We start from the raw sequence: 6735 nt of genomic DNA, 5'->3' as shown, positions 1-6735 counted from the left end.
ATATATACACACACACACACACACACACACACATACATTTGCTTAGGGATTATGGGAGAACTGGTAAAGCAAATACAGATGACAGTCTGAGTTTAAATCTTTTGTTCACCCACTTTTGTAAAGAAGTTTTCAAAACAGCCTGAGGCATAATACAGGGAGGGGGATCAGCTGGGAGACTGGCAGAGACAAAACCAGGGCAAAGGTCAAGCTGTGAGAAAGGGTGGTGGAAGAGGGAAGGTAGAGGAACATACAACATTCTAATGCACTTAATCAGCTGTGAATGCACTGCTCAGCTCAGGTAAGAATCAAAACCAGCTCCATGCACAAAAATAAACCCCTGGAATGTAGCGATCACCTGATAAATGTACTGATGAAAGTAGGCTATATCTCACTGATTTTAACTCCTGCTTCTCGTAGCTGTATGGGATATTTCACCCAAAAATAAAAATTCTGTAATTAATTACTCACCCTCATGTTGTTTCAAAACTGTAAGATCTTTGTTCATCTTTGGAACACAAATTAAGATATTTTTTATGAAATCCGAGAGCTTTCAGACCCTGCATAGACAGCAATGTAACTGAAATTTCCCAGGCCCTATGGAGGGTCAGAAAGCTCTCAGAATGCTCTCTTTACACCTTAGGTATAATGGGTTCAAACCATGAATGGGCTGAAGTGATTAAAGGCTGAAGGGACTATGGAGCGAGCTTTTTGTATTGTACACAACATTTTTTGACTGCATTAATGCGTCCTGCCAGAGAAATTGTAAACAATACAGCTATTTAAACAGCCACATCACCCAATGCTGCTTCTGCAGGTCACTTTGTTCGAGATGAGCAAGCGTCTCTCTCCTGCTGTAGAAGATTGTCATCAGCTGGAGCAAGAGCGCTGACCCACTTCCAGATGCTGCAGATCCAGCACAGCTGTCTGAGTTATGCACAGCAGCGTTTTCCTCCACAGACAGCACAGTCTTGCAGTGTCAACCTGACTCTGCTCTTACCGTCGACAAACGAAACACGAAGCCTTTTTTCCCTGGTTGAATTTATGTGTTGAGCTAAGTTAACACAAAGCTGCTGTCTGGGTGCTGACACTGTAAAGGAAATCATGGCAAACATGTGCAGCTCAGCTCACAAAGCCTTTGATGTGACCATCAGAAGCTTTGAAAAGAACCAGCATCTCCCCTCAAACCATTGCTTTCTTCTGCACAAATCGCTATGGACTCTTGTGTCCTCCAGAGCCAATTTATCAACATTGCCAAGTCCAGACTGTCCTCTGGGTGGAAGGTCCTTAAGTAAAACAAAGCCTGGAACTCCCTCCCCCATATCCATGAAACAACAGCTCTTTACATATTCAAAATGTATCCGTTCACTTACAGTTATTTAAATGTATCTATTTTATCAATTAAATTGATCTTTTCTTATTCTTCTTTCTCCTGTCTTGCTTTTCTTTGTTCTTTTAAGTATTATTCCTGTCTTTTATCTTATTTTGTCATGTAGTTTGTGTTTTTAAAGATTAATAATACTAATAGCCTAGTTATTCATTTATTTTACTTTATTTACACACTTAACATCCATCTGCAAAACAATAAAGTATTATTATTGCTGTTGTTTAATAATTGTAATAGCATTCTAATGATAACATTTTAATAATAATAATTATTATTATTATTTATAGTAATTGGACATTATTATTTATTATTATTTTGTGATTTAATAACAGTATTAAAATGTTATTTATTAATATTATTATCAATAGCTAATATATTGTTAATAATATAATAATTATTTTATTATTTAGCTAAAATATTATTGAATAATTATATTGAATGATAAAACTATTAGAGAGAAACAAATCCCAACTGTGATGCACATAAACTAAATCTTCACCTCATTAAATGGATAGTCCACTAGGGCTGCAACAAACAATTATTTTGACAACTGACGATAATCCAATAATCTAACGAATATTAGAATGATTTTTTCATCGTCTCAATCGCTCTTCTCCAAATCAATCCCACAGTTCTTAGCTTCTTTTTTTTCTCTCATTTCCTGACCAGTTGTCACGCTCAGCGGCAAGCCTCAGTACAATCCAAAGGGCACAACTCTCACAACCACCCAGCTTCTTGGAGAAAATACAGCAGCGAAAACTGAGTTTAACATTTTTATGCGTTTGTGGTGGTGGTTTTTCAGGAAATAGCTGGAGATGAAGGTGGGGTACAAGAGAAATCTGAGTGAGTTCCAGGTATTTCCTGTGAAGCGTCGTTCCTGAGTTGACAGATATAGATTGAGTTTGACATGTTAATCTACTCCTCTCTGTGAAGGGGCTTCACCTCATGTTGTTGCTGTAATGAGGCATCACAACACACATTCATCTTTCCTCGGCAGGGCTCAACAACAAAAAATTTTTCTGCTTGCACTGCCAACATTACAGTCTACAGCTATATCCATAAACATACATAAGTTTGCTGTAAAATGATGACATATGATGCAAAAACAAGTGACAGTTCCATCATCTGGCTCGAAACTCTCTCACAATGGCCCCAGGACATCAAGCAAACCATTGTTGAGCCCTGCTCAGTATATCAACCAGAAAAAGCAAGCTGTTATTTACCTTGCATCATCCGGTTTCTGTGCCTGTATCTGTTTTTGAAAGACTCAACAAAACGCGCACATGCATACGGCTCGGTGAGTAAACAGGAAACCCCTCGGACTGCCAGCACGGGCAGAATAAACAGGCTAAGTTATTAACTGGCCACTGTGGAGCACAGACATGCAGAGAGAGAAAGTCCAGTTCAATTGGTCATTTATCTCCCTCGCCCGCTATCATCTCAATAGGGATGTCACGGCACTGGGATACATGGAAAACTAGAGTTGAAAGGAACAGCCTTCGTTAGCGTGCCATCCAAAATGTCAACAACTGCAAACAACACAAGATTAGAGGCCAACTTTTATCCTGTTTCCATCAAAACAGGGTCATTTGTTATTGCATGCTGGCTTGTACCTTTGCACAAAATGTTCAGCACGCCAGTTTGTGTATATATATATGTGTGTGTTTGTGTGTGTGTGTGTGTGTGTGTGGACGTAAAAGACCAATGAGCTGGGCTGTTTGGACCCACACAAAGGCACATCTGAACTACGAAGCACAGAGCGACTCTGTGTCCTGCACACACACGCACACATAACAGGTGCGTGGTAGCAGAGAGGATTTTCTGTAGTCTGGAGAGACCTGGCAGGGCTTGACAGGAAATGGAGCTTGCAAGCAATTAAAGGGGCTGAGCCATAAACAAAGAGAACAAATATAACAAGAATGTGAAACACGGCTCAGTATTTCTGGGATTCTTATCCTGGGCTGATGTAAACACAAAACAAGAACTCTGAGTGCAGCGCATCTTAATATAAGCATGACAATGAACAGCGGGACAGTGACAGTTTTTAGGACAAAACAACATGCCACTCTTAAAAAAAAAAAAACCTTGCCAAAACACTGACAGCCTTGGAAATTGCAGGAGAACAGTGCAGCACGACTGAGAAACAAATCCAAATGTGACTCACAAACAAAATCCACATTTCATTAAAGGGATAGTTTGCCAAATGATAATAATTTTCGTAAAGGTTTCTTGTATAAGTTGTATTCTGTACGAGACAACCATTTGTGTTTTCTTGTGATTATACATTTGCTTTATGCTACTTCTTGTGCAATAATAATGCACCATATATTTACACTACCATTCAAATCTGTAAGATTTTCTAATGTTTTGTAAGAAGTCTCTTATGCTTATCAAGTCAGTATTCATTTGATGAAAAATACAGTAAAACATTATTACAATTTAAATGAACTGTTTTCTATTTATTCATCTGATGGCAAAGTTCAATTCAGTGTCAAATGCTCCTTCGGAAATCATAATTTGGTGCTCAAGAATTATTTCTTTTCATTATCAATGGTAATATTTTTGTGAAAACCTTCATGCATTTTTTTTTAATTCAATTCAAGACTTTGTTGTCATATACAGGAAACTGTCAGTTACACCGTGACCATACAATTCAATTCTTACTCCTCGTGAATCCTCTCAGCAGCCAATGACATAAGTTAACAAAGGACACAATACATAAACTACAAATTTACAATGACAAAATTACTAAAATGACAAGATTACTAATAGTGCATAAAAAACGTTCAAAAGAACAGCATTGATTTATAACAGAAATCTGTAGTAACATTATAAATGTGTTAACTGTCTTTTTTGTCAAAAATAACATTTTTGATAAACAAAAGTTTTAATTTCTAAGTATTTTTCTTTAAGATTCTAGTCAATGTTTTGTGCACCAGAAACAGACATATTTTCCATCCTTTCTCAAGACTGACATAAATGCCCTCTGATTGGCTAACCTATTCGCATGTTAGATGAGAAACAGCATTTACAGCATACTTTCATGTTAGTGTTCAACAGTGTTTTGCAATCAAAGTGAATCCGTATATGCATTTAGCAATTGAGCAATGGGCTTTTCCCCCATTCCAGTTCATGTAACCAACAGAGGAAGTCACAGTGTGTTACTGAATGACGTAGTCTTTCCAGTCCTGTTGGACTGGAAATGTGTTGGTTTAGACTCAAAGTGTGATTCACAGCTAATGTGCAGATGTGCTGTTTGTATAGGTTATGAAGTTTGTATTGAAGAGATCTTGTGAGTAATATTAAACAGCAAACAAATTAAAGTCTAAACAAAAGTCAACAATAAAATATGTCCACATGCAGTGCAGAGGAGTTTATAAATCAACCAAAAATGACTTTAATCATAAGTATGCTAAATGATTTAATTTCCCTTGAGTTTTCTATATTCTTCTGAGAGAATTTTACAGCCGACTTAATTGTTAACATATCTACTATATGTTCAAGACCATAACTAGGACAATAAAAGCACATTTCGCACACACATTCAAAGAATTATACTAATAAATCATCCTCAAGTCTGATGCAGTGGTTAGACAGAATGTGAGAAGGGGAAGGGAGAGGAAAAAGACACTGGGTTTCTATTGGATAATGAAGTCGTCTGGCACTGTGTTAAGACCCTGCTGTTATATGGCCCTCCACCTCCCAAAAACCCGGCTGGAAAAAATCCAGCTCTGCTCAAAGCCTGTAGAGAGCTCTACCCGCCCATGGGGGATAGCAGCCTTGAGGGACAACAACAGTTAAAATCTTCACATGCTACAGTAATCTCTGCTTCAGAAACAACATCAACATATTTTATTTGGGCAACATCATGAAGACTTCATTCAAACAAACTGATTCACTCAAAAATGCCTGAGTTTGTGCCTTTTCAAATGGGGTTTTAGGTAACATACATTGATAGATCCAGCTGTTAGATCCAGTCTCTCTTCCATTGGAGTGACTCTCATCAGTTTTGTGGTCTGTTTACAACCCAAATGATGTCTCGTTGCACAACCATGCAAAGCCATTTTAATAAAATATGACATATAAACTCACACCTAGATTAGATTTGTTTGTTGTGTCAGTTGTGGTAAGACTTTTCTGTTGTTATGCTGACACCATCTTTGATATTTACTATAACCACTATCACTATGGTTACAGGCATTATCCACGGTTACTGCAAACACAGAATAGCCAAATTAAACTGCCCGATATTTTTATCAGTCTTGTGTTGTTGTTGGGATGTTACTGTCAGTTTTGCATCACTGAATCATTTACTCAACCAATTCAGCCAACCATATTGATTTATTTAGAAATAGGACTCTTTATGATTGATTCATTTAAACATTTACTCAAACATTTTGTTCAAAAAATAATTCATTCAGAAATTAAATAAGTGACGAGTCATTGAATCATTTGCTCAACTGATTCACTCAAACACACTCACTCATTCAGAAACAAAACTAATGGCAAGTCACTGAATCATTTACTGACCGATTTGTTCAAGCTCACTGACAAAGACGCCAAAAACGGAGTTTGTGTCAACTCTTACCAACTGTTTTTGAAACTCTGAAATGTCTGATCTCCATAGTACAGTGATTGACACACAAGTAAATTACACTTTCTTGCAATACCCCTCAGAATCCAGTCAAATGTACTAAAACTATTGATGCAGTTTCAGAATGCACAACTTAAAAAAGAAAAATAAATAAATAAAAACCCCTGAAGACCTGAAATCTGTTCATTCAAGTTAAAGTGGTTTGTTTTTAAGCTCAGTCTCCTGCTGCTGTGACTGTAAGGATTGCGGAGAGACTCGGAAAGGCTCAGAAAAATGACATTAACAGGCACAGCTGCAAAAGCAGGCAAAACAGTGACAAAACACACTCAAAATAGCCTTTCGTTACCACAGACTGCAGCACAGACCAACAAACCCAAACCATCTGAATGCCACTGGCCAGACTTCATAAGTGAAGGCTAAAAGATGACCATTTAAACCTGATTAAATACATGCACTGCCTCTCAATATTTCATCTCAACCATATCTAGTAGGGCTGTGCGATATTGAAGAAAAATGCGATATGCAATACGATAATGCTTAAATTGCCACATGCTCAAATGAAACAGTTTTACTCAGCTGTTGCTGAGTCAGTTCTGTGAACTTCTATAACTATTTTGTGTCATATATATATATGGTTATTTGTATGCATGTATGTATGTATGTATGTACCAAGAGTTCCTGTAAAACCACAACAAATTCCTTGTGTTTGCGCACACTTAAGTAGTGATTAAAGCCCATTCTGATTCTGATTCTAATA

At 37.3% G+C, this 6735-nt stretch overlaps 1 protein-coding gene across 2 annotated transcripts in view; it reads right to left on the bottom strand.

Annotated features, from left to right (window-relative positions):
- Positions 1-6735, bottom strand: part of LOC107718829 (ras and Rab interactor 2-like) — a 36243-nt gene that overhangs the window by 22353 nt on the left and 7155 nt on the right. The window lies entirely within an intron of this gene.

This window comes from Sinocyclocheilus rhinocerous, unplaced genomic scaffold (genome assembly GCF_001515625.1).
Source record: "Sinocyclocheilus rhinocerous isolate Xijiao unplaced genomic scaffold, SAMN03320098_v1.1 scaffold3288, whole genome shotgun sequence".
In the NCBI taxonomy this organism is placed as follows: Eukaryota; Metazoa; Chordata; class Actinopteri; order Cypriniformes; family Cyprinidae; genus Sinocyclocheilus; species Sinocyclocheilus rhinocerous.
The sequence above is the reverse complement of the archived record's forward strand: the minus strand, read 5'-3'. Positions and strand labels throughout refer to the sequence as shown.